Here is a 12106-nt window from a genome sequence, read left to right on the forward strand (position 1 = left end):
AAACTGGAGTTTTATTTCTACTTTATTTGAATAATTTATCCAGTAAGAAATTGGGAGCGTTTGATTTGCTGCAGAAGAAGTCACTGTCATGGTGCAAAAACGCTCGGTAGGATTTTTTTTTTGGCTCTGGTGTTGCTTGACGGTTGCTAGGGTGCTTTGGCTGGTTGCCAGAGTGTTCTATTTGGTCACTATGGCGTTGCTACCATGTTCTGCTTGGTATTTCAATTTGTTTTGGGTGGTTGCTATTCTGGGTGGTTTCTCTGCTGTTCTGTTCATGCAGTTGCTATATGGTCTCTACCATGTTCTGAATGCTTGCTAGGTTGCTCCAGATGGTTGCTAGGGTATTATGGGTGGTTTGTCTGTTGTTTTGTTTGTTATGTTGCCGCTCTCTGGTTGCTGCCATTTTTCGCATTGGTTGCTAGGTTGTTTTAGGTGGTTGCTAGGGTATTCTGGGTGGTTACTCTGCTTTTTTGTTTATGTTGTTGCTATATGGTTGCTAGATTGCTCTGTTTGCTTGCTATGGTATTCTGTGTGGTTTCTCTTGTTTTATTTGATATGTCGCTGCTATATGGTTGCCAGGGTATTTTTTGTTATTATTTGTTGTTTTGTTTATTTTGTTACTATTTGGTTGCTAGGTTGCTCTAAGTGGTTGCTAAGGTGTTGTGAGTGGTTTCTCTGTTGTTCTGTTTGTTATGTTGCTATTATATGGTTTCTGGGTTGATCTAGGTAGTTGCTAGGGTATTCATATTTTTTGATGCTCTGTTTATGTTGTTGATATATAGTTGCTACAGTGTTCTGCATAGTTGCTAGGATGTTCTAGGTGTTTACTACTCTCTGTTGTCCTGTTTGTTATGTGGTTGCCACCACATTCTGCATGGTTGCTAGGGTATTTTGCGCTTTTCTGTATATGCTGTTGTAATAAGGTTGCTACCATGTTTTGCATGGTTGTTAGGCTGTTCTTTGTGGTTACTAAGGTATTTTGGGTGGGTTCTCTGCTGTTCTGCTGATGTTGTTGCTATATGTTTGCTACCACGTTCTAAATATTTGTTAGGTTAATCTAGGGTGTTGTTTGGGCATTTTCTGCTGTTCTGTTTATGTTGTTGCTATATGGTTGTTACCATGTTCTGCATGGTTGCTAGGTTGTAAGATTTACTTACTAGATGTTTTTTCCACTGTTCTGTTTTTGTTGTTGCTATTATGTCCTACATTGTTGCCAAGGGGTTACTAGGGTATTCCGGCAGGTTTCCACACTGTTGTTATGTTCTCCTGAGTAGTTGCTATGTTGTTACAACAGTCCATAGTTGCTTCTATGTTCTGGATAGTTGCCGAGTTGTTACTATGGTGTTGCTAGTCTTTTCAGGCTTGTTGCTAAAGTGTTCAGTGTGATTGCTATGTCATTTCTAACATGTTCTGTATGCTCGCTAAGGTTGTACTGGGTGGTTTGCACACTGTTGCTAGGGTTGTTTGTTCGGTATGGTGTAGCTAGGCACTATTGCTAGGGTATTATGCATGTTTGTTCTACATGCTAGATAGTTGCTTGATAGTTGGGGGTTCTTAAAAGATTATTCTAGCTGGTTCCTAGGCTGTTGCTAGATGGCTGCTGGCATCTTTAGGATGGATGCTAGGCTGCTGTGGGTGGTGAACATCACATTCCAGGGCCCATTTTATGGCAAGGCCCCTCTTTGACCTCAAAAGAAGACAAAGGTTTGATACATTACTGTTGGATTTTGGCGGTCTAACGTAAGCAAACTGTCCAACACCATCAGATAAAGATAATTACCAGACATCTCTTTGAGGGCAAAAAGTAAACCTCTGGTTCTAAGCCCAGGAAGGACAGGACTTCTCATTGGTCCACATGCCGTTTCTGACCCCATCTAGAGACTAATGCCCCTAAAGGTTTTGCCCTGTGACCACCATAAAAATTCCTCAGGATCTCTGCACAGATTACAAAGATACATCCAAATTCATTCATAACTATGTTTGGAAACCTTAACTGACGCAAACAACAACACATCCATTACATATTTATTCAGAGAAACAAGTATTCTCAGTGACAGCTATGAATAATGCATCTATGAAACTTCAATGACACTTCTAACTGTGAACTACGCCAGTGTTTCTCCAGTGTTTTACCACCTCAAGACAATCTCATTATTGTAAAAATATACCTCATTGTCATTTTCTGGCCTAGATTAATAAATAATAATAACACTCAAAATCTCCATACCATTAATTTTGCGGCGTTTTTTTCCCCATTGTATGAAAAATATCAATATCTTTTCAAGTTAGTATCATGACAACACTAAAAAAGCAGACTTACTAAGTCCCTAGCCCTGAGACGCAGAAGGCATACATTCATTTGAAAGAAGACTAATCTCCATTGAGCAAAAGGTACTTTCATCTGCATGTCCCACTAAGCATGTCCTACTAAGGAGTTTCTGCGCTTACTTGCAGAGTCATTATACTAGCTATTATTGTGAAAGTTATTATTATTCAAAAAGAAAATAAATCAACGGAAATAAAAACACTAAGTTGTTTTGCTGGCTGTAAATGCAGGGAAATCCTAAGCACGCAAAATGCGCTGGGTGGGGCTGTGGAGCATGTTAACAAGATCATTGTTTTTCATTATAGAATGCCGTTGTCTGCCTTGTGATATTTGGAATTAATCTTACAAAATTATCTTGAGACATACACTTCTTTTGAGTTTACTTAAGTGGTTTAAGAACAGAAAAAACAGAGAAAACACTGTATGCACACACACAAACACACACACACACACACACATATATATATATATATATAGAAAGAGAGGGAGAGATGATTGGCTAATAGTATGTTTGACAGCCTATACAGTCTTCACAGATGGACACTAGTTAAAATGCATAAATACTGATAACTAATATAGTCAACAGAGCATCTTCTTTTAGATTCAGTAAATCCTGCATTCAATTTTGCCTTGTTTGTAAATGAATTTGCTGTAATATTAAGTAAACAAAGAACCAGATTCTCACTGACACGGTCTGTGTCTTCATTAAAAATAAAGTCCAAATCACCTATTTTTTACAAATTTTGGGATCAAAAGGAAAGCAGCGTAAAAACTGTTTCACCGCATCTTGGCACTGAACACCCTCTTCTAGTCTTCGTAGCGAATTTATCGTTTGGTTTCTGCATAAATCTTCTGCCTCGTCATTCACACTATGTGCGAAAATCAGTGGGCGGGGCTAAACAGGCAGTAATGTAGAGGCAGGCGTTGATCTTCTTTTGTCGAAGCGGTGTTTAGCCACACTATTATGTCATAAAGCGGCACATGCTGTATTTCTGAGTTCCTACAGGGATGATTTTACAGTACAATGACCACTTGTCGAGAGAATTTCAATTTTTCGCTTCATGTCTCCTTTGAATGAACTAATATTTGAATATGATATTTTTTTTATGGACGCAAATATTTTAATACAACGTTTTGGAAAAATGCACATCCCTAGTTCAGGGTTGCTGAAATGGATCCCTCACTGCATTGTTACCCACACAGCCGCTGCCATTAGCCCCTCACTCACACCAACGTAAATATCACTTATCCCGACCTCTATCCGGAGACCTTGGCTTTGCTGAATATTAACGGTGCAAGATTTTCTAATTTACATTATAAAAATGTGCTCTGGCTTGTTGCTAAGGTGTCGGATGCTCTAGGTCATTACTAGAGTATTCAAGCTGGTTGCAAGGTTGTTGCTGAAGCACTTTTGCGATTGTGTTGTGGGTGGTTTGCAGCGGTTGCTTACTAGTCTAGTCTCTAGATGTGGCTGTTTTATAGCTGGTTAACATCTGCTAGGGGAAAAAAATCTAAACACTTAGTTAATTAATAGTTAGGAGCTGGTTCACGTGACATGAAAAAAACCCCCGATATATTAATATTCCTCATTTTAAGTACATTGTGCGCTCGATATAATAATTATCCTGGTTCTAGGTGAATTGCATGCATTCTCGTAAACCTGTTGCTGTTATGTTATGGACAGAGACACTTTTTATTGGGTTTTTTGCATGCACTTAAAAAAAAATAGTTGTGTCGACTTGAAATACCTTGTTACCCCAATGCCTACAATTTTTTACTTGAGTCAACTTAAAAGTTTTAGTTACTTGATGTTAACTAAAATATTTTAGTTGACTAAACAAAGCATTTGTAGGCAAACGGAAACAACTTTTTTTTTTCTTTTTTTTTTAAGTGAGAGGCATCTTCATCCCATTTTGACACAAATGATTATATCGGGAACAATTTAATAAATCATGCACACAATCTACTAAACAAAGGGAATTAATTAGTAAATCGAGGCAACAAATTAATATATTGTGCACACGATTTATAATTTTTTTCTTGCATTAATGTGACGGGCTCCGTACTAGCCCTTTAAGCACTAGAAATGTATAATAGCGATGCTGGCTTTAAACATTACTAAAAAAATATGCAAAAGCTTTCACATTAGTCTGTACGCATTATTAAATACAAACTATAAGTCGGTGGCGGTATATTTAAATAAATCAAGAAAACATGTCTGAATAAGAGAATGCCATCACAGACACAAAAACACAGGTAAACTTGACCTTGATTCCCCTCTTGGCTCTCTCTCAGATCTTTCCTTGATTGGTTCACTGTAATTCTTTCTGAAGGTCAGGAGGAATTGACCGTTCGAAAGCCGCCTGCATGTGCTGCCTGCAAATCAGAGGCTTTGCTTGCAACCAACAAAACAAACACGTATGCAGAGCAAAAACAGATCGCGACGCGCTCTCATCCACTTACGGAGTTCAAGAGAGAGGGAAAAACAAAACACTGACAAAAAAAAAAAACAAAGAACAACAGAACCCGTCGCCTCAATGGGATGCGAGTTGCTCTCGCCCCGCAGCTAGGAGACGGCAGATATTTTGCATCGTCGCACAGATGTTTTCAATTAATCCTGAATTCCCAATCGCTCCCGTGCCTCTCGTCCCGCCTCCAGCCCGCTGCGAGTAAATAAATTTATTCCGTATCTATAGCTGCAGAGCCTCGCTCATCCGGCTCCGCTCGTCCGAGCTGGCAAATGTGTTTTTTAACCTTGACTCGGAGGTGTCACTGCTGAGATAGAGCATTATTTGTCACCATGAATAGCATTTAACAGCAGCTGTGCCCAGAGGAGCCCACGGTGAACCACATGCAAAGTGCAGCATGGGAAACTTCATTAATCTCTCTGTCACTTTCATGACGCTTTTCATTAGTTATGCCGCTATCTGATCAGCTGGCAGGTTGTGGGAGGTGGCGTGTGCTTCTGAAGCTCTAAACAGTTCCTGCGACGGAGGGATGGAGATCTGGGACACACAAGAGGAAGAGAGAGTCAACTTCTCCCTGAGGAACCAGTGCTGTGTCCCACAACAACACTTCAACATTTGACACAAGTATAATACTAGCTTACTGCTTAATAAATCCTGCGCAATATAAAAATATATATTTACTATTTATTTAAACAGCTTACTTTATACTGTTTACTGCTCAGTGCATACTGCATTTATTATTTAAAAAATAAAAAAGATTAATTTATATAAACTGCTTGCTAAGTCCTGCTCAATATACGTGGCATTTTAATTATTTTCAAAGGAAAAAAAAAACTAACAAACTGGTTACTGAATCCTGCTTAATGCACACAGCATTTATTATTAAAATAAATAAATATTATTACATTATTACATAAACCGAATCCAGCTCTGTATATTTTTAATGAATGCTTTGCCTATATTTTTTAATAAAATAAGTTTATTCATTAATTATCTAACAGCTTACTTTTTGCTTGTTTATTGAATCCTGCTCAGTGTGTGCAGCATTTATTATTAAAATAAAACATTATAAAAATGTTATGACATTAACTGCTTGCAGAATCCAGCTCGGTGTATATGGCATTTACTGTCTTTAATAAATAAACAAACACAAACGAACAAAAACGCCTACTGAATCCTAATCAGTATAGAGCATTTTTGTTGTAAATAAATAAATAAATAAATAAATAATAAATGTTTAGTGAGCCATGCATTTGCTATTTTTAATAAAAACATAAACAGCTTACTTGTTTACAGAAATCCAGCTCGGTATAAATGGCATTTATTTAAATAAAAAAATATTTAAATAAATATATATATTTTATGGATTGCTATATATAGGGTATTATATATAAATAAAAATAAAAATCTTGCAAATAGCATTTACTATTTTTATTAAATAATAATGATTTCTGTAAATCATATTACATTTTCTATTTAAATAAATAATTTTAAAATATTAATTTTAGACATTATTTTCAAAATCTTTTCAAAATAATAATTTTAAATATATTTTTTTGGACAGAGACGTGCATTTCAATCACATTTTTAAAAAACCAAATCAAAAGTGAATGAATTTCCTTATTCACTTATGGCTCTAGAAATAGAAGTTAAAGTCGAGTGTGTTCACACTTGATTTGAAACATTTCACACACCCAGTATTTTTTTCTTCAAAGCAGAATTTCTATCTGGCAAACAAGATTGAAATGTCTGTAATTAAGCAGAGTCACGATGCGGTGACTACCAGCGGGACGACAGGAAGCTCAACTAAATGACGTGACACCAGCAATTTAATCACCATTGTTTCTCAGATATCTCGGACTGTGCTCAGATTCGCCAGAAAACCATTAAAACAATTAAATATAACATTGCAATCAAGATCTCAATATAAACTCTACATGATCTGAGCTGTATGCCTCTGTACACTTACTATATTACAACTACTTACTTATTTGTGCACATTTTTATCAAGTATATGTTCGTTTTAACTAAAAGAGCAACACCGAAAAACAATCTCTCTCTATAGATATAACATTGTTAACCCTTTCTTATTTCACTGCGAGATGTAAACACACAAACACAAAAGCCATTTTCATATATGAATTAAAGTCCATCAGCACAAATGGCCTTGGGTGAAATAACACAGTGACCTGTTTGTCCGAATGTCAGTCTATAAAACAATATATTCAGACCTAAGTGCACACAAACATGCGCGTTAATGGCGGCTGGTGGTTGTGACTGTGGGCTGTAATGGTTGGAGTGAGGGTTTGACAGACGCCTACAGATGCAGAGGTGAATACGCTGTTTACATTTAACAGAGACACACGGATGAAGACGACGAATGAAACACGAAGAGAGCAGCTCTCATCAAGCCCTCTTGATCAGCGACCGCTCCGTGTCTGCTAAATCAAAAACCCACGGCAAAACCAAAAGGTTACAGTGCGCCCTTTTAATAAACTAAAATGGTTCAGGTTGTATTTAAGAAAGTCAAATTCAAATGAGTTGAATTCATACAAGTAATTTAGACTAGAAACTAGAAACGCTGCATTTGTGCAAAAGAATCTCTGAATTCAGACTTGACAAAGGTTTGGAGATAAAATTAAAAACCTTGAGGTTTGAAGGTTCATAGACAGAATATTATGATACAGAGACAGAACAGCAGAACGACAAATAGAATGAACAAACAGATATACAATAGTTATGGATGGATGGATAGATAAATAAATTAATGGGAAAAGACTTGGATGGATGGATGAAATAAGAGATGCATGGATGGATGTCTGGATGGATGGAATAAAACTTGGACAGATGGAGGGATGGATGGCATGAGACTAGGATGGATGGATGGAAGGAATAATACTTGGATGTATGGATGGAATAAAACTAAGATGGATGGATGGAATAAGACTTATATGGATGATGGATGGATAAATAAATTAATGGAACAAGACTTGGATGGATGGATCAAATAAGGCATGTATGGATAGATGGATGGAATAAAACTAGGATGGATGGATGGATGGATGGATGGATGAATAAGACTTGGACAGAGGGAGGGATGGATGGCATGAGACTAGGATGGATGAATGGAAGGAATAATACTTGGATGTATGGATGGAATAAAACTAGGATGGATTGATGGAATAAGACCTGGATGGATGGATGGAATAAAACTAGGATGGATGGATGGATTGAATAAAACTTATATGAATGATGGATGGATAAATAAATTAATGGAACAAGACTTGGATGGATGGATCAAATAAGACATGTATGGATGGATGGATGGAATAAGACTTGGGTGGATGAATGGATGGATGAATATAATAAAACTAGAATGGATGGATGAATGGATGGATGGAACGAAATAAGACTTGGATTTCCTGTCTTGAATCTCTTTAAGTTACAATTCATTTCCCTGTTATTTCAATTGAAATTCACACTCATGACCTGAAAGGAAGCCAATTTGTCTTCTGTGAGTTTTGCGAAACTCCACTGAGTGTGATATGATTTTGCCTGGAGCAAAAAGATATCGCAAAGTCAGTGTTTTCTTTGTTTTTTCCACTCACCGTTAACAACCATGCTGTTGTTCTGTGAATACCTGCAGATATAATGACATTCAGGACAGCCGTATCATTGCTCTTGTGATACTTATTAATGCACCAAGATTAGTGCCCAAAACCTTCCTAACAGTAAACTCACTGTAACACACTTCCTATCACGGCATATTTCTTCATTATACATTAATCTTGTGGTAACAGTGCGTGAAAAAATGCATGTTTATCCTCTTGGTCACTAGTTCAAAGATTGCCCTAAAGCTCTTTTATTAAAAGCACATTTTGAGTGAGGTAACTGTACTGTGATATGGATCGCATTTCTGTCTGCATCAGTTCCCCACTTCACACGTACAGCTCTCAGAACAGAGATTAAACACGCTCTGGCGACCGCGGTCCTCCTCGTGCTGTTACTCTCTCATGCCGTTCTTTTTTAATAAGATTTTGCTGCGTGTAAATAGGTAGAGCTGTGAGAAAACAAGGTTGTTATTTATTGGGGCTCAGAGACGCGTTTCATATCATGGGGCTCAAAGAAGCGTTTGCGCACGGAAGATCTTATCTAAGTGCTAAATACCAAAAGTGTCTCAACATTTCTCAACTGCAGATGAATCAACCCACATTAACCAGCTGAGCTGAATCCAATCAAACCACAACAACAAAACATCAAGAGATCAACACAAGATGTGCTTTTTCTTTCAGACTGTGATGCTGAACAAACCTTAGACCATAAACCAAAAGTATTGAAATCCGGCCTGTCAATCTTTACCATGCACACGACGGAGAACTTAGTTGTGCACTGGTTTAAAAGCTTTTGGGTTAGAGTTTGTTTCTTCATCAGAACAGATTCATTGCATCACTTGCTCAGCAATGGATCCTTTGCAGTGAATGGGTGCCGTCAGAATGAGAGTCCGAAAAGCTAATAAAACCAATCCACAAGTAACTCACGCCACTCCAGTCCAACAAAATTGAATCCATAATCCATAATATTGCTTCCTCCAGCAAAAGGTTGTATCGTGATCTGAATCAGGAGAGAAATCTGCACAGATGATTTACAGTGAAAACATCCTTCAAAAAAATTTATTTTTATGTGAGAGGACAAGAGGGGATGGACTTCTTCACTGGAGGAAATGTTATTATGGATTATTTACTTATATCTTAATGGGAAGCAACTGTTTCAAGTTAAAAACATCTTGACTGATTTGACTGACTTTACTGGAGTGGTGTGGATTACTCAAGGATTATTGTGATGGTTTTATCAGCTGTTTGGCACCCATTCACTCCAATGGATCCATGTGGTGAGCTATGCTAAACGTAATGCAACATTTCTACAAATCTATTCTGATTGAAAAACAAGCTCATCTACATGTTGGATCTTACCATATATTTGAATTCCTGAGTGAGCTATTCCTTCAAGGACTTGTTGGACAGATTTTGAACCGCTCTGAAATTCATGTCGCATTTGAAACTAGATGCTCTGTGCACTTGAAGAGCATCGGCCACAAGTCTTGGAGTGTGCAGTTCAGTTTGCATTAAAGGAAGGACTCAAGCCCTATCTAGGGATTAAAATATTATGTTCTATACGGGCAGCCACCTTAGCAACCATCTAGAACATCCTAGCAGCTAGATATAGTATAAGTGCACGAAAAACTCTTTAGCATCGACTTCTTCCAAAAGGCACATTCACCAGAAAAAAAAAATCAAATTCTTATGTTCCTATTTTTGAAAATTACAATTGCACATTATAAGCGAACTTGCCTTTTTTTAAAGATAAAAAATATCATTTAGACAGTAAAATGGTAAGCAAACGCGCTGAACATCACTAATAAGCATCCGAGTTTGTTTTCATTCGAATTATAAGCGCCCCGTCACCCATTACGCAAGAACACACCATTTCCTTTCATGGAGAAGTCTCAGGACGGGAGGAAAAAGATGAATGTAGCCAAATCCTACAGAACCGTTTCCCAGCTGAACAGCTGATAATTAAATTCTTATGTGGGCCTGACATCATCTCCACTCCAGCATGTTCAGCTCACGGACTGCACCAGATGTCAAACAGGAAGAAGTAAGCGCCTGCAGCAAAAGCCCGGCCTAATGTAAAGATATTTTAGAAGAAGTGCCGTGAATTATCGGTGGAAGATCTGTGGATAGGGCACGAACTTTTACACGACCGCTTAGTTTTGGCACATGTCCTGAAAATAATGCGAGTAAAAAAAAAAAAAAAAGCAAGAGGGCGTTCACGCACAGAAAGGCCAGACAAACTGCGAAGCTTTCAGGGGTCGGCAGGGTCAGTTTGGGCTGGTGGATGTCTTCGCTGCAGAACTGGTTGCATCATTTTGTAAGTCGCTCATCTGAATTTTGCATTTTTAGCCCCAAAAAATGCAGAGAAAGCCTACAGAAAGAAACAGGAATGAAGAGAAGGATTTGTGCATCAATAGGATTCAACCAAGTGCTCACGGAAAAATACGAATCTTTAGATAGTTCTTAAAAACATCAGCATAACATACAGCACACACAATTGATGGGTAAAACAGTCCATTTTAGATTATATTCTTTTTTCCCCTTTTCTCTCTCTCTCTCTCTCTCTCTCAAAAAAAAATATTGAACAATATAATGGCCCATTTAATTTATCTCAAAAACAAACCTCATACCCTTAGGTTATCTATTTGAATTATCCTAATGACTCTCTGAATCAAATGATTCTCAGAATGAAAATAGATTAGTTTACCATTTCTCTCATTTTTTACTATATTAGATTGACGTATTTTCTTCCTAAATGCCTTCGAATCTGGTCAAAATGAGGTCTTATAATCATACTCAAAGTCCATTTGAATTCTGTAATGACTCACTGGACTGAATAAAACCATTCTCAACTCATCAAAACTCAGACTCATGCTCTTTATTTTTCCATTTGAGTTTTCATTGCTTAAGAATGAACATAAATCAAGATTTTGCTAACTTTATATACTATCCTGGATGTTTTGTTTTTTTAAGCGCTTTTAAGAGGTATAACCATGCTAAAAATTAAAGCTGTTTTTAATGTCTTACTGGACTGAATAAAAATGCCTTTACATTTTGCCAAAAAGAGTTACCTTATAAATCACACTCAAAAACAAGTCGTATCTTTATGAATTCTCGAACGATTTAGGAATGACTCACTAAACTGAATAAAACAATTCTAAACTTATTAGAATTAATATAAATCAATGATTCACAAAAGTCTGAAAACAGGTCTCATGCTGTTTATTTATCAGTTTTAATCACGGTAATAACTCACTGACTAATTCAAAATATGCTAAACTTATCAGAATAATTATAAATTAACATTTCTCTCACTTCATGTATTATCTCGGATTGATTTTCTCTTAGTATCTTAGAATTTTGCCAAAGAAATTTATTGTTATCTTATATTAACACTCAAAAACAAGCCTTTTTGTTATGAATTCTCCAATGACTCAACGGAGCAAATAAAACATTCTCAACTTGAATGAATATTAATCAAAAATGAACTCAAATAAATATAAAAACGCAAAAATGCAAAATACGGCTCTTATGCTTTTAATCACTACATTGACTCGCTGCATGATTCTCAGATTAACATAATAAATACAAATCAACATTTATCTGATATTTTTTATCGTACCTCGGATGGATTTTTTCCAAATGCCTTTGAATTTGGCCGAAACGAGGAACCGTGTGATCACACTCAACAGCAAGACTTA

This window comes from Puntigrus tetrazona, chromosome 16 (assembly GCF_018831695.1).
Source record: "Puntigrus tetrazona isolate hp1 chromosome 16, ASM1883169v1, whole genome shotgun sequence".
Classification (NCBI taxonomy): Eukaryota; Metazoa; Chordata; class Actinopteri; order Cypriniformes; family Cyprinidae; genus Puntigrus; species Puntigrus tetrazona.